This window comes from Podarcis melisellensis (genome assembly GCF_964234715.1).
Source record: "Podarcis melisellensis genome assembly, chromosome: 5".
Taxonomy (NCBI): domain Eukaryota; kingdom Metazoa; phylum Chordata; class Lepidosauria; order Squamata; family Lacertidae; genus Podarcis; species Podarcis melisellensis.
The window spans coordinates 97,838,500-97,854,846 of record NC_138537.1 but is presented as its reverse complement, the minus strand read 5'-3'; the positions used below and the strand labels follow the sequence as shown (position 1 = coordinate 97,854,846).

Sequence of the window (16,347 nt, the reverse complement as noted above, 5' to 3'; positions counted from 1 at the left end):
CTTATTCCCTTCCACGCGTTCTCCCCTTTAATATACATAATAGATTAAAATATAATAGGATAAAATATAGTTTCACACCCTTTGGATTCCAAATTTCCCTCCCCCATTTCCCGGTTACGTCCCCAATATTTCTCAAATCTGATGTCTTCCTGGAGCTCCCACATTTATTTGAACCATAGTCCTTTACCAGTCATCTTTAATTTTATATATCCAATCTTGGAAGAAGTCTATCTCAAGGCCCATTTTTTCCATCCAGACTTTTATATACTTGGGAGTAAAAACTCCAATTTTGCTTCTTTATACTTTTTCAAATCTGGATGTCCCAAATGTTCCCGCTTCCAACTTTGTCCAGTTGTTGATTGTTCTTGTTGTTCTTGTTGATCTCTCTCCTCTTCCCCCCCCCTTTCTTTTCCTGTTTTCCTGCACAAATGTTCCAATTCCAAAAATTTCTAAGTTCCTCTGCAAAGGCTCTGTTATTCAGGAACCAAACATAATGCCAAGTCCCTTCCATTCTTCAATAGATAGGTCTATTGTCTGCTTTGAGTGTATAAGCCTCTGTAGCCAAAATAGTGTTCCATTTCTGCAGTTTCCCAGGAGATAAAGAGTTCTTTTCAAATTCAATGCCAACAACTTGTAATGTCCCTCAGCTCCTCTAGGTGGATTGCAATAACTCAGTTCCCTTCCAGATCACGACCACCAGTCATAGTAACTTATTATTCCTTGTTTTAAACATTTTAAATCCAAATTATAACAAATATAACCGGCAAAGTCCTCGCAACAAAGTTCCTTTTGTTCTTCTGCTTTGACAGCTCTTTGACAGCTGTCAAAACCTCTCCTTGTCTTCTCCGGGCGCTCTAAACAAAAACGCTCCCAGGTTCCGTGGGGGGGTTACTTTTTGGTTCAATTCCACTATTCTCCTCCAGCTCAGTCTTATAATTTTCCATCGCGAAATTTAGTAACTTAATCAAAATAGGGTTGCGCTCGATCTTAGATGTTAAATCCTTTACTTTAGCTCCTCTACAACGGGGGGGGGGGCTGACTTCCTTTTTACGCCTCCCCCGCTCGTTCCAAATTTTTTATAAATTTTTTTTAGTCCAAGTTCTGATTACTCACGGGTTATACTTTAAGACCGAATTTCCAATAGAAGAAGTCAGCGCTCTCCGTCGAATGGCATGCGGCTTCGCTCGGCAGGGGAAGCGGAGTACTCAAAGCACCCCCCCCCCTGCCACCCGTTCCGTAGCCTTTAAAAAGGCTCCTTCACGGGTCGAGGGGGGGCTTAAAAGGTGCCAGCCGAGTCACCATGTCCATGGGTTTCAGCGCCCATGGTTTTTGAGGGTCCCCGCGTCGCCGGCGCGGTAGGACCCAGCCCCTGCCGAGCAGGCTCCCTCCGGAGCTCGGAGGGAGTCCGCCATTCGGCGATGTCGCCAACCCGGAAGTCGAAACACCAGTTTTAATACTGGGTATTTATGGCTTCCTTGAATAATGATACTTGCATTTCTGTACTGAATTTCCCATGAAATTCCAAAGTCAATGAAATAAGAATATTGAGGGGTCCCTTGCAGGGGTTCAGCTTCTTAAGGAAGACTGGGCCTTCAGAGAGAGTGGACCTTTTAAGGCTCAAACCGGTCGGGAAATGAACAGAGACCAGACCAGGATATACGAAAGCAAAGCGGCTATAAGCCTGATCTTTAAAGCTGTTTCAACAGGGTGCTCTCCCCCCCCCCACGCAGGAGAGAGGAGGACCCAGAGCAAAGGTGTGCAAGCCCTTATATAGACTTTGAAATTGCCCACCCCTGTAGCTCAATACCCCACCCCTGATACATCATACCTACAGCACAGAAGGGGTGTAGCCCAAGACCACCTTCTTAATACATCAGAGAAGGGGCGGACTACAACAGAAATCTGAGTGCATTTTCTTCTTCTTCTCCTGTCTGCTAGGTTACCTGATTGGATTACCTGGGCATCCTGGCCACTCTTTTGTTATGATAACTACTCAGCTCCTGAATCAAGGTCACAGGCTCACCCTATTCATATCTTAAATGCATAGCTGTCAACTTTTCCCTTTTCTTGCGAGGAATCCTATTCTGAATAAGGGAATTTCCCTTTAAAAAGGGAAATGTTGACAGCTATGCTTAAATGTGCCCTTGAGACAGGGTTTGTGAGCAAAGAGACAATGGGGAGGCTCCCCCTTTCCTTCGACCTTGCAAAGAAATATTTGAAGTGAATTTGGAAGAGAGAAAATGGTTTCAGGACTTTTCCGTGGGTTTCAGACATGTGGTTTACATATTTGTATGTGTTTGCTTGGTACATTTATGAACATCTACTTTATATATAAAGGTAAAGGGACCCCTGACCATTAGGTCCAGTCGTGACCGACTCTGGGGTTGCGGCGCTCATCTCGCTTTACTGGCCTAGGAGCCGGTGTACAGCTTCTGGGTCATGTGGCCAGAATGACTAAGCCGCTTCTGGTGAACTAGAGCAGCGCACCGAAACACCGTTTACCATCCCGCCAGAGCAGTACCTATTTATCTACTTGCACTTTAACATGCTTTCAAACTGCAAGTTGGCAGGAGCTGGGACCGAGCAATGGGAGCTCACCCCGTCGCGGGGATTCGAACCGCCGACCTTCTGATCGGCAAGTCCTAGGCTCTGTAGTTTAACCCACAGTGCCACCTGTGTCCCTACTTTATTTATATATGACCTTAAAATTCTTATAACACCAACAAGCTTTTGTGGGCAGAAAAACAGCATACAAGGTAGTTCTTCCATTTAACACTTAAAAGGCCACACGTGCTGACAAAGGAAAACATCTACCTTTGCGTATTCCTCAAAGTAAGTGATAGCACTGTGCCCTCAACAGGATAGTGGAAAGAGATAAAGCATTTGTGGTTTTGGACTATCAGCTCTAAAAGGATTAACCAGTGTGCTACAAATTAGACAGCCAAAAACACTGTTGTAGCGAACAGCATTGATTAATGTGCATGTCTGAACCTCTGAGACGTAATGGAACGGCAGGCTTCAGGGCTGGTAAGACCTGAGTTCAAATCCTCCCTCACACGTGGAGATCCTTCGGGTGACATTCACCAATTCACTTCCTCTCCACCAAACCCCTATCACAAGGTTGTTGTAAGGCTAAAATGGGAGTGGGGACATGTATAACATCAGCAGCTTATATAATGAAGAACAGGATAAAAACGCAATAAACCAACCAGCCTTGATAAAAGGCGAGTTATTATCACCACGCTCTAGGGCAGTGTTTCCCAACCGGTGTTCCGCGGCACACTAGTGTGCCGTGGAACTTTGCCTTGTGTTCCGTGGAGGTGGGCGAGTCGGGCAGTGAGAGGCGGGGCGGCGGCGGCGAGCACACGCGGTGCGGCGAGCGAGCGAGCTCCCACATCCCATTGCCGCTCACTACTGGGCCTGCGCATCCGCTCGCTACTGGGCCTGCCCCAGGAGGTGGGGTTGCGGGCATCACGCCCTTCCCCACGTGAGCGGGGAATCCCATCCGCCCCCACGTGAGCGGGGAATCCCATCTCAGCCCCCGCGAGAGCAGGGGAATCCCATCCGGCCACGCCTCCTGGCCAGGCAATCGGCTGGCTGGAGGGGGCGTGGCTTGCCCTTTTTAGGGCCGGAGCGGAGGGGGCTCGCCCTCTCCGGCTAGCCCCATCGCCGCTCGCTACATCCTATCGCCGCTCGCTACTGGGCCTGCGCATGCTCGGCGAGCACACGCGGGGCGGCGAGCGAGCGAGCTCCCACATCCGACGGCACCAAGCAGGGGCCCTTGGCCGTGCCGGTGCCCACCGTGCCCGCCTCCGCCCAGGAGGGCGGCAAGCAGCCACCGCCACCACCACCCCCGCCACTGCCCGGCAACCGCGCCGCCGCCCTGGCTCCCCGCGGCGGGTGATCGTGCAGGCTTCGACGGGCGAGCTGCTCCGCTGCCTGGGGGACTTCGTGTGCCGCCGCTGCTACCACATCCCATCGTCGCTCGCTACTGGGCCTGCGCGTGCGCGATCGCGCCTTCGGGATTCCCTTCAGCAGGCATCAAGCAGCCTGCCTCCCTGCTTTTTCCAATTAAGGGAACCTCCACTCTCCTGCCCCTCCGTGTTTCTCACCCCAAAGCCTTGTGGGCAGCAGGAAGTGGGGCCGTCCTGCGCCGGGTGGCTGCTGACACGTCCCTTGGGCAGGAGAGGCATCCGGCTGGATGAAGGCAGCGACGCCGGGGGAACGAAACAGCACGGCAGGTCTGAGTTGGCGCCTGGAAGGACACAGACTGCTTCATGTCGCTGCATTCCACAGCTCCGAGGCTGGCAGGTGAGTGCGTGCACTCCTCTCTCTCATTTTATTTAATGTGCATTTTTGAAGCATGTGGAAATATCCTGCGTCATCAACCACTTTGGGGAAAGTGTGTGTGTGTGTGTTTGGGGCTAGATTTCATGCATGCCTTTTTTTTTTAAGTTCTCTTCCTGCTTCATCCACATTCACCCCCCAAAAGGCCATTTTCTGTGTGCTGAATGAATTCTGCCACTCAAACGGCACGAGGTGCCAATGCATCGGGGCTGTGGAATTTATTCTGCTTGCAGAATTCTGCAACTCAACCGCATTTTGATGTTTAAATGTTGTATTTTAATCCTGTATTTATTTAATCCTGTATTTATTTGAATCCTATTAAAGAGAGTTACTTTATATATAGTCAATATAGGCAAAGAGTTAATTTTTTAAACATTTGCTAATGGTGGTGTGCCTCGAGATTTTTTTCATGAAACAGGTGTGCCTTTGCCCAAAAAAGGTTGGGAAACACTGCTCTAGGGCACAAGTCTCCAAGATCGCTGCCTGCGCTGAACAAATTTCCCAGCCCTAATTTAAGTATATTTCAGAAAGAGCCTCCCTCTCTGTATCAGCTAAGAGTAATACAATAAGCAATTTGCTACTGCTAAGATGACAAATGCAAACCATCTGTTTAGACTCTCTTGAATTTACAATCTTTCAAGTTATACTAACAGGCATTTTTATAAAACTGTAACACTGAGGCAATTTATTTCTGTGTTTGCTTTTCCACCTTAGTGATGAATGACTGTTTAGTTGTACAATACTTTTATAAGTCCTCCCCAGCTAAGTTTGTAGAGATGCAGAATTAACAGTACAAATAGGGATTTCACTGTACATCAGCTGTCTGTTGAATTATGGAAAGGGGAAAATAAGAGTGGAAGAAGCAAACTTAACTCAATAACATAAATGTAGAGATGAATAATGCTGATCTCTTCAGTTCATGGGGATGTTGACAGAGAATTGTCTTTATATGTGCGAATCTAAACTGAGACATGGTAGTCAAAGAGCTTGAATCATAGCTATTGAGCCGAATTCATTTGATGAGAATGGCTATTAAATAATATTTCAGTGACTAGCAGCTCAACATCATCCCTCGGGTTACAGACACTTCAGGTCGCACATTTCCGGGTTGCGCACCACGCTGAACTCGGAAGTACTGGAACAGCTTACTTCTGGGTTTCGGCGCTCGCACATGTGCAGAAGCACAAAATCACGCTTTGCGCATAAGCACCGAATCGCGACCCGCACGTGCGCAGATGCCGCGCTGCGGGTTGCGAACGTGCCTCCCGCACAGATCACGTTCGCAACCCGAGCGTCCACTGTACTTGCAAGTAGGGTGGATAAAAATCAATGATTTAAAAAATAAATTTTTAAAACCGGATTTTTAATCTTCATTCAAGCTATCCTAAGTTCTATTAGCCATCTTAAGACAGATGGAACAAAAGCTGATCACAGCAACTGGCAGGCAAGCATCAAAGCAGAATAGCCAGTCGCCCCCCCCCCTCCTCCTGGGCCTCCCTTCTCTCTACAGTCATAAATGGAGTCTCTGCTCCAGAACTTGGGAGGTCTGGTGGATGGAAACTGGAGACAGGACCTTTTGAATAAGGACACACCTGCATCAGAAAACTGCACTCTCCCCAGGGCTGTTTCCACGGAAAAGCCGGCACCAGCCCAAGGCCTCTTAATTTGCCCAAGCTCTTAGGTAAAGGTAAAGGTACCCCTGCCCGTACGGGCCAGTCTTGACAGACTCTGGGGTTGTGCGCCCATCTCACTTAAGAGGCCAGGGGCCAGCGCTGTCCGGAGACACTTCCGGGTCACATGGCCAGTGTGACATTGCTGCTCTGGCGAGCCAGAGCTGCACACGGAAACGCCGTTTACCTTCCCGCTGGTAAGCGGTCCCTATTTATCTACTTGCACCCGGAGGTGCTTTCGAACTGCTAGGTTGGCAGGCGCTGGGACCGAGCAGCGGGAGCGCACCCCGCAGCAGGGATTCGAACCGCCGACCTTTCGATCAGCAAGTCCTAGGCGCTGAGGCTTTAACCCACAGCGCCACCTGTGTCCCCTTGTCCCCAAGCTCTTAAGAAACAGCAATTGTGAATTTTTACGGCTCTTCCTTATCTTAAATTTCTTGCATTTCTTTTATTGCTCCTTTACTATTAACTGTAATAATGGTCATTATCAACTGTGCCATTGTAAGCTGCCACCATAGGCACTTCTAAAATCTGAATGTGGGATATAAATATTTAAAGTAACCATTAAAATAAAGTTTGTGGGGGAGAAGTCGTTGGATAAATTTACCCTCCCCCTTTAATCATACATATATTTACACCAAGCAAAGTCTAATAGGTGGGGAGGAATTCAACCTAGTTATTCTAGCAGAGGAAGGCTCCAGACAGCTATGAAGCATGTTCTCCAATTTAGCTGTCAGGTTGCATTTAGCATTCAGTGCTGGTCCTAGAGATTTTGCTTGCCTGAAAATGTAAATGCAAATTAATTTGGATTGGTGGCTTAGAACGAGCAGTGAAATATACTTATAACCACAATTCTCTCTTTCAAATCGCTACACCCACAAACCTTTCCACCTACAAAGCAAAATTCCAAAAAATGATTGAACAAGGACCAGATGATTTTTAAACAAGCCAGCCCTTATTTGCAACTGGAATCTGCAGCAGCCTTCAGCAGGCTCTCTGGCTCTCAAAGGGCAGCTCGGATAGGATTGCATCTGTCTTTAAAACAAAACACGGGTGAATTTCTCAGTTGGTTCAGGTTTTCACAAGTGACACTAAAATATTTAATCGTCTCTGTGCGCTTTGCAAAGCCAGGCATGCAGATTCTCCACTTAATTTTTAGAAATGTATCACCTAGCAGGGAAAGTCACATCATATTCAGATTCTAAGGCAGGGATAAGCCACCTAAGGCCCGGGGGCTGGATCCGGCCCAATAGCCTTCTCAATCCGGCCCGCAGACAGTCCGGGAATCAGCCTGTTTTTACATGAGTAGAATGTGTCCCTTTATTTAAAATGCACCTCTGGGTTATTTGTGGGGCATAGGAATTTGTTCATTTCCTCCCCCCGAATATAGTCCAGCCCCCCACATGGTCTGAGGGACGGTGGACCGGCCCCCTGCTTAAAGAGTTTGCTGACCCCTGTTCTAAGGGCATCTGCGATTGCCAAGGAGCTCCTTCTGTAGCAGTACCTGAGGCATTCTGGGGAAACGAACGTGGCGCTTGGCTACAGAGTCTCAACCGTGGTTTCAGCCTGGAGCAAGCCTGGTCTCCTGGCAAATACATTGTTTAAAAGCATTTGTTTAATTTCCAGAAGCCTCCTGGGTATCAAGGTCTCCTTGAGAAGGCAGCGCTAGAGCCAGCTCACCCTGAGCAATGGAGAGCCTCATAGTTCAGAACATCAGCACTGTGAACATAGCACAGAAATCAGGAGAAGGAGAGAGAGAGAGAGAGAGAGAGAGAGAGAGAGAGAGAGAGAGCATTTCAAACCATATTTTGGCCTCATGTATGTGTTTCAGCAGTTGCACCAAATATACCGTATTTTTCGCTCTATAGGACACACTTTTTCCCCTTCAAAAATGAAGGGGAAATGTGTGTGCGTCCTATGGAGCGAAGACACCATAGCCCTGCGGCCATCTCCCGGCTGGAGAGGTAACGTGCGGCTATGGCAGGAGCCTCCATAGCTGTGTGTCACCTCTCCAGCCGGGAGAGCGCGGACGGGGCTAAAGAAGCCATAGCCCCGCGATCCTCTCCCAGCTGGAGAAGTGACGCCTGACTATGGCAGCAGCCTCTCCGCTGCGCCTTTCCGCTGCTCCCTGACCTGCTCTTTGGGGCTGGTGGTGGGCTTCCCCCCCGCCAGCCCCAAAGAGCAGGTCGAAAGGAACCTGAAGCCTGGAGAGCGAGAGGGGTCGGTGCGCACTGACCCCTCTAGCTCTCCAGGCTTCCAAGGTAGCCGCCTGAACGCACCTTAAACGGCACCTTGTTTTAGAGCGGGAAAACAAGAGGGGGGAAATTCTCCCACTCTCTGCGCAGCGCTTCCTGCCGCTTCACTGAAGGGGTGCTGGGCAGAGAGCAGAAGAATTTTTTTCCCTTGTTCTCCCCCCTCTAAAACAAGGTGCGTCCTATTGTCCGGTGCGTCCTATGGTGCGAAAAATATGGTAAATAAAGCAAAGGGCTATTTGAGCTACACTTGCTAAGGCAGACCAAGTCAGCAGGAACTTGGGCACTGATTTAAAGGAAGAGAGGAAACCTCCAGATACAGATAGATGTGTTTATTGAACCCAATGCATCCATTAATTAATTAATTTGCAACCAAGTTGGAGACCAAAGAAATCTGAACAGGGTGAAGCATTCTAAACAGGTTCAACACATTGGCTGATTTTGCAATTAGTTGGTGGTAGCTATAAATAATATCTTACCTTAAGATGGTTCTAAGAAGAAAAAAATGCTAACTTTGCTAACAGTGAGTTCCAACAAACCTGGTGTCATATCCCCCCCCCCCGCATTTCCCCCCATTTTGAGGACCTAAATGCAACCAGTCAGCTGGTTGTGTCAAAGCAAAACATTCCAATGGTCAGTGTTTAACCCACTGGGGTTCTATACAGCCTATTTGGGGGGGGGGAATCAAAAGCCCATTTTAAGGCTGACTCTACGGCTTACAACATGTGACAAAAAACCCTGCACTAAACACTTTATCAGTTGTTATTTTACAGTACTGCTTCATAGTTCCCATAAAGTAAAATGACTACAGGCACCTTACTTAACAACTGCAGATAAAGAATATTCTTTATATTCATATAAAGAGAAGGCAAATACCATCCCTCTCCCACCCCAGTTACACCATTTTGAATTTAGAGAATGTTAGGAAGGCTTCTCTCTCTCTCTCTCTCTCTCTCTCTCTCTCTCTCTCTCTCTCTCTCTCTCTCACACACACACACACACACGCTTTAATCCCCAAGTACACAATTTTTAAGCCGCTGTACTATCAGAATTAGATTTCTCTCACTGTTATCTCAATATATTGTTGTGACATCTTACTTATGTGTAGAATGGAATGACATACAGTGGTACCTCTAGTTGCGGACACGATCCATTCTGGGGTGCAGTTTGCAACCAGAAAAGTCCGCAACTAGAGCAGCGCTTCTGCGCAAGCACAGAGTGCGATAGAGCCCTTCTGCGCATGCAGTGAAACCCAGAAGTATACACTTCCGGGTTTGCCGCGTTTGCAAGCCAAAAAGACACAACATGAACCTAACGCAACACAAGGTCCGACTGTATTCCACTGCACCTCATTTTTAGACTAACAAGGTCATAACAATGCCCCAATGAAGATATGCTTTAGAATGCGTGGACAGTGCCAGTCTGATGAAATCTGAGAAGTCACAAATGTAAATACAGTTTCTAGTGATTTGGAATGCCCTGTATCACTCCTTGTTTTCCCCCTTCACTAGCAAAATTATGGCAATAATTGTACAGTGGTACCTCGGTTTTCGAACATAATCCATTCCAGAAGACTGTTCGAGTTCCGAAACATCCGAAAACTCAATCAGGAAGCCTCAGTACAGAAAACTCAATACAGAAGTCGTGTGGCATGTTCAACTTCTGAGGCATGTTCAAAAACTGAAGCATTTACTTCCGGGTTTACAGCATTTGAAAACCGAAATGCTCGAAAACAGAGATGTTTGAAAACTGAGGTACCACTGTATTTGTAAACTTTGTGCAGGCTACAGAATTCAGCTTTTCCTGAAGCAGAATTTTTAGAGTGGTGTGCACACAGTTCTGCTTAAAGCCTTTACAAGCCTAAAATAGAGATTTTTCCATGCCTTGACTTTCAGTTTCAATGTTGAACACAGTTTAGGTGTTTGGTCAACATTTCAACAATGTTTTCCTATGAATTCAAGTCATAGTTTGTTAATCCTGTACATTTTCCACATTAAATTATTAGAGGTAATTTAGATATCTTTCACAGGAATTATATTTTACTTCCACAATATTGCCAAGTGAAAAGAACAGAACAGAATGGAACGGAAAACCATTCCGTCAGAATATAAAGAACGTAAGCAGAATGAGCCAAGGAATAATTGTGGGTTTAGGTTTCAAGACAGGAACCCAGCCAGATTTTCAAATACATACTGCCGCAAATTGGGCCAACAATTTCTAGTGCTATATTGCCTGCTTGACTACATAAATATCTGCAAGATTTAGAAGAATGTCCAGCTCACACAAATACACCCACTCAGCTCCTGGACACCTGAGAGAAAATCCATGGATGTCTTCTGCTCATCCCACAGAACTAGGAATTCATGAAATGGCTCAGTTAACAACAGAACCACAAAATGGTCCACTTATAAAATGGTGGGTTGTCTATATTCAATGGTGCAGAGCAGGAAAAACAGCAGTTCTAAGACTGCAGCCTCAGGCACGCTTACTTGGGAGTAAGCCTCACTGTACCCAATGGGACATAACATCCATAGACAGGATTGAGCTGAACATAATATATGCCCTGTTGCAACAGATAATAGGGGTTTATGTTAATAATTCATTTTATGTATCGGAATGCGATACGGCAATATTACTGACCTACTTTACAAAGTTGTTGATTGGAACACTCTAGAAAGCAATCGGGGAGATCCACACTTAGGCGGGGGATGTGGGTTATGCCCATAGAGTGAGCCTGCAGAGAGAACATCACATTTGGCCTATATAGCAATGATCGCATGCTCATACACATCATATTTCCTTTTCTAGTTCAAATTCCTGCTCTAGCTAAAATTTGTCCGTTCCCTCTATAATACTAATAAGATTTGTTATCAATTTGTTTCTAAAACTCTTATTCAGACCTTAGGCTTTCCTCAGTTATTGTAAAGCAATTGTCATCATGGTTTATTTTATTTATTCCTTGCATTGATATCCCATCTTTTTCTCCAAGGAGCTGGACTCTCCCACACCCCCTTTAATCCCTGCGATGTAGGTTAGGCTGAGAGGCAGTGATGGGGCCAAGGTCACCCAGCGATCTTCATGGCTGAGTGAGGAGTTGAACCCAGGTCTTAGTCCAACACTCTAACCACTGCACCACACTGGCTCTAGTGCGCCTCCACTGCTGCTGTCTAAGCCTTTTGCACATGGCATTAGCCCCAATCTGTATGTGGGTTCTTGAGAAATGCTGCTGTTGCAACTTGCAACATGCAACTACAACTTGAAACCCAGCAAGAGGGGAATGACCTCACTGCGTTTTAAGCTGTGAATGGGTACATAGCCTAAGCTATGGTATTGCTGATGGCCATCTATCTTGCTTACTCTCTTCCACGGTCCCTCTGTTCATCAAACACAACTCCTATTAAAGCTCCACTTCCTTCTGCTATTTCTTGCCTTCTCTCTTGTGGCCCCTTGTATATGAAACTCTCCCCTCAGAATATGTGGCTGACCTCTTTTCTATCTCACTTGATTTAAAAATTCAACTTACGGTAAGTGAGAAGCAAGCTGGTCATTTCTTTTAAGACCATAACTTAAGGCTGATACAATGATAGCTCTTCTGCTATGCTCACCCTTCCCAATATTTGCCTCTGCTCTATAGGTTTCTCAGGTAGGTGGCGCCGACCTGCATCACAAAACCAGCTCTTAGATAGGCTTAGTGCTGCATACCTATGAACCCAGGGGCTTCTGACACAAGAATATTGGGCTGTTTTGAGCTTGTTAAGCTAATGTCCTTTCAGATCCTCCTATCTGAGGTCCATTTATTTTGCCAAAGCAGGGGGAATTAGATACAGGGGACCAAACACGAATGTCACAGTTGCCTGTATTCAGCATATAGCATATAAATAAAGTAAAAGGCACCTTTGCTTACAGGTGTTTGCATCCGACCCCATTTTGCCTGCACATCATGAATGAGAGGGGCCACCTGTGTGAAACAATGACACTGACTTTAAACTGAAAAGTCATTAGATAAGTTTTGAAGAAGCAACACACAAGCATTTACAAACGGATCAACTAAAACGACTGCTCCATAAAGACACTGTCAGGAAAGACTGAATCCACTTCAGCCACCCTTTCCATACCCAACAACAAATATTTAAAACCTCAGCAGGAGGAACAGTAAATAAGAATGCAGTTTGGTGAAAGTATTTCTAAAAAGCTTCATCTGAGGCTAGAGCTGCTCACTATGTGCGACACAGTCAAGGCACCCCCATGTTGTGTTCTGCTACTCTCCTCTGTGATATTTAGGAAACAGTCACTCCATGTTCATCCCACCAGTATCAACATGGGTGGGAAAACAAGCAACACGGCACACATAAATCTCTGGTCATCGAACGTTACAGGGGAGAAGTGGAAAACTTCATGTCACGTGTAATGTGGATTATCAGCCTGACTCTGAAACAGCCTCAAAGCCACTGGACAGCAAGGGTCATGGGGTGTTTTACTCTGAGTAGACCTACTGAACTTAATGAGCAGGACTAAGTTAAGTCCATTAATGTCATTAATTTAAAACGTCACTGAATGCTCAACCCACAGGGTTTTAAGCCTCCTGTACAGCTGTTTTGTCCTTTTTACATTTTCTAACATAAATATATTGGGTGGGGAGAAGAAGATCAAGAAATCTGAAATGGCAAACAGAACAGGAAAAACATGTAAATGTAAATTAATGAATATGTTGTTCTAAATTTGTTATAGCAGTGTTGAGGAACCCCTGGCTTAAAGGCCTAATTTGGGTACCAATTTAGCTTGCAAGACTGTCTTCTTCAAATCACACCTCCTTGCCCTGCACTAGACACCACATAGGGCATTAGATGTGGGGCAGGCGGAAACTTCCAAGCAAGAATTGGGAGCCTTAAATTGCTCCCAGTTTTTCCCTTGGCGAGAGGGGTTTTCTGTCTTGGCGCTGTAAAAAGTGAGAGGTGACTGATGAGGAGGAGGTGCATGTGATGAAACAAGGGGGGGGGGGAGGTGAGAGAGGGACTACAGTATAATAGCTATAGTACTATTGGAAATGCTAGTTTGGCTCCACCAGTGCCACTCTGACCTTGACCCCACCCTGGTAAGAAGCAGCGACACCACTGCCAAGAGGCCAACTCTGTTGTGCTGCCCCGCCAGCCTCTCCTGACTGGCACCACACATTTAACACAGGGAAAGCGACTAATAGAAAACATCCCTACACACTGGTGGAGGAAGAGGAGTGGGGGGGGGAGCGCACCGCTCCTGGCAGCGCAATCCCGGCAGGGTGCCATCGCAGCTGCCCCCCTGCACTGGGCGCCCTGCCCCCAGGACGCATGCCAGCCCCGCCCCCACCTGCTCTCTGCCCCCCACCCCAGCATGAAGCCACTGTCCCTACAGTAATCATAGGGTCATCTGCCCCACATGCAATAAACCAGGGGTCAGCAAACTTTTTCAGCAGAGGGCTGGTCCACTGTCCCGCAGACCTTGTGCCGAGCCGGACTATTTGGGTGGGGGGGATGAATGAATTCCTATGCCGCACAAATAACCCAGAGATGCATTTTAAATAAAAGGACACATTCTACTCATGTAAAAACACGCTGGTTCCCAGACTGTCTGCGGACCGGATTGAGAAGGCGATTGGGCCGGATCTGGCCCCCGGGCCTTAGTTTGCCTTTTCATGCAATAAAACATATCTCTCCCATATCAGTATCTACAGCCACAACAGCCACCAGCTGTAACTCTCCAACGTTGTGACTTCTCCTGAGCCAGATGGATGCCAGAATTGTAGAGCTGGAAAGGACCCCACGAGTCATCTAGTCCAACCCCTTGCAATGCAGGAATCCTTTTGCCCAAGGTGGGCCTCGAACCCAGGACCCAGAGATTAAGAGTCTCATGCTCAACCAACCCAGCCACAAAAGAAAACCAATTATATTACTCTTGTTTCCAGCCATCAAACTCAGGAGCTGCAGCTCACCTTGGGCAAGTCCTTCTCTCTCTCCATCAGCCTCACTGGGGTTTTCCTCCTCGGAGCAAGAGGGGGGTCAGGGGGACCCGAGAGGCTGCGCTGCTCCAAGGATGCTCCGAGGAGAGCCGGCAGGGTCAGGCCAGTGACCACCCAGATGCCCGCAAGGCGGATCGAGGCGCACCAGCCACGCTTCCCCTGCGCTTGGCCGACGAGTCCCGCCTGGCGGTTCCCGCTCAGGTCCGCTTCCTGCACCGAAAGCCTCTCTCGCCCCCGCTGGCTCACCTTGGCCGGCGCGCGGGGCCGGGAAGCCGAAGGAGCCCAGCGTGGCTTCCGCCGCAGCAGCAGCCTGGGGGGGGTCTCTCCGGTTCCCCGCCCCCATCGGGCCCCCCCCCGGCTCGAGCGCGGAAATCCGCCCAGGAGACCCCGGCCAGGGATCCCCCGGAGCAGATCCCTGGAGCAGGAGACGCCCTCTCCCTCCTAGAGCCCCCCCCGCCGCCTCCCCCCTTGCAAAGAACCGGCCCGCCCAGGAACCCCTGCCCCCCCCGGCCGCCCCCCCCGAAGGCGCTCGCTGGGCTCACCGGGGCGGCGGCGGGGGAAGCCGCTGGGAGTGGGCGCGAGGTGGGTCTCCGGCCGCCGATGCCGCCGCCTCTCGCTGCCGCCATGGGAGCCTCCCGCCCGGCCTGGCCGGCTCCGCCGCCTTCGTGCCTCCTGCCGCCGCCGCCGCTCTGCTGGGGGTTCGGTCCGGCGCGGCGGGCGAGGGCGGTCCGTGCTCGGCGAGGGAGATGCGCTGCGCCCGGCCGGGAGGGAGGCGGGAGGGAGGGAGGCGGCTTCTTCCTCGCGCGCAGCGGGGGGCGGGGGAGGAGGCGGGGGGCCAAAGCCCAAGGCGGGGGGAGGGCGAAGCCTCGCCCCACTTCGCCCCCGCCCCAAACGCGCATCTTCTCATTGTAGGCGCGGGGGGGGGCGGATCTGAATCTTGCTGTATTGGCAACTAATAAGAATATTTGCAGAGGGGGAAGCATGTGCCGAAGTCAACCAGTGAGGAGGAAAGTTTAAAACGGAAGAACAAGACGTCCCTGAGCATCTGCAGAGTGCTCGAGGGCGCCTAAAGGGCAGGCGCCTCCCTTCCTCCGATTCTATAATCAGGGGTCATCTAGTCCAACCCTCTGCAATGCAGGTCTTTTTGCCCGATGCTTGACTCGAACTCACCACCCCGAGGTTCAGTTTCAAGCTTTAGTGACCGATTCCTGGAACTTCTGTGGAATATGATTTTTAGCGTATCTTTGTTTCTGCACAAGATTCAGGGCAGCACTGGGCTAGGATGCACAGGCAGAGCAGAAGGCAAGGGGGGAGGGCGCCAGATTTTGGCCTTGCTCAGGCTGTTGCTGAAAATTTGAAAGACCAAAGCCCAAAGCGCCCCTCTCCCCCCCCCCCCCCAGGAAATGGAATTTAGATTAGCCAACTGTTTCTGTACAAAAATGTAGTTTTTTATATTGTGATTTTATGCTGTGAACTGCCCTAAGATCTACAGGTACAGGGCAGTGTACAAATTTAATAAATAAAAAAAGTCAAACATCTTCATGTTTCCCTGGATGGGAGCATAAGGCTGTCAGTGCCATGGCAATGTGTGGCTGTGGCATCTCAACTTGGCACCAGATCATGCTCTTGGAAAACAACAACCCTGAGTTAGAATACTGGTTGACTGTTGGAAGGGGAAGAGAAGGAATGGAATGGGATCCAAAACAGGCCAGCTGCAACCCTGAGCAGGAGCACCCAGCTCTGTCTTGGCTAGAGGTGCCATTTGTTATTAACTGCTTGATAAGACGGAGGCTCCACAATGATGCATCCCAGTTCCTGCAAATTCTTTTTATGGCTGGGCTGGTGAGGGAAACCACCCAAGTATCTAACATAGGCAGCAATTGTATGGAAAAGCAAGGCTTTCCAAGAGACACCACACACTCCCATGGATTTCCATGAAAGGTCTTTACATTTGCCCAGGATTAAAAAAAACTTTTCAGTGTATTATGCTGCTTTCAGCTCTCAAGTTCTGATATTCTAATGCTGCTTAATATTTGTTGTTTTTAGATTGTTTCTTCAATTTCCCAATTGTTTCATCACAATTTTT

At 48.4% G+C, this 16,347-nt stretch overlaps 1 protein-coding gene across 3 annotated transcripts in view; it reads right to left on the bottom strand.

Moving 5' to 3' along the window:
• Positions 1-14,940, bottom strand: part of PRR5 (proline rich 5) — a 69,935-nt gene extending 54,995 nt beyond the window's left edge. Inside the window, exon 1 of one of the 3 annotated variants that reach the window (XM_081911814.1) lies at positions 14,804-14,940. The gene's annotated coding sequence lies outside the window, so the exon portion shown is untranslated. Of the gene's footprint in view, positions 1-14,234; positions 14,310-14,803 lie in introns of those variants that run through there. The other 2 variants (XM_081911813.1, XM_081911815.1) reach the window with 2 other exon arrangements.
• Positions 14,941-16,347: the final 1,407 nt, after the last annotated feature.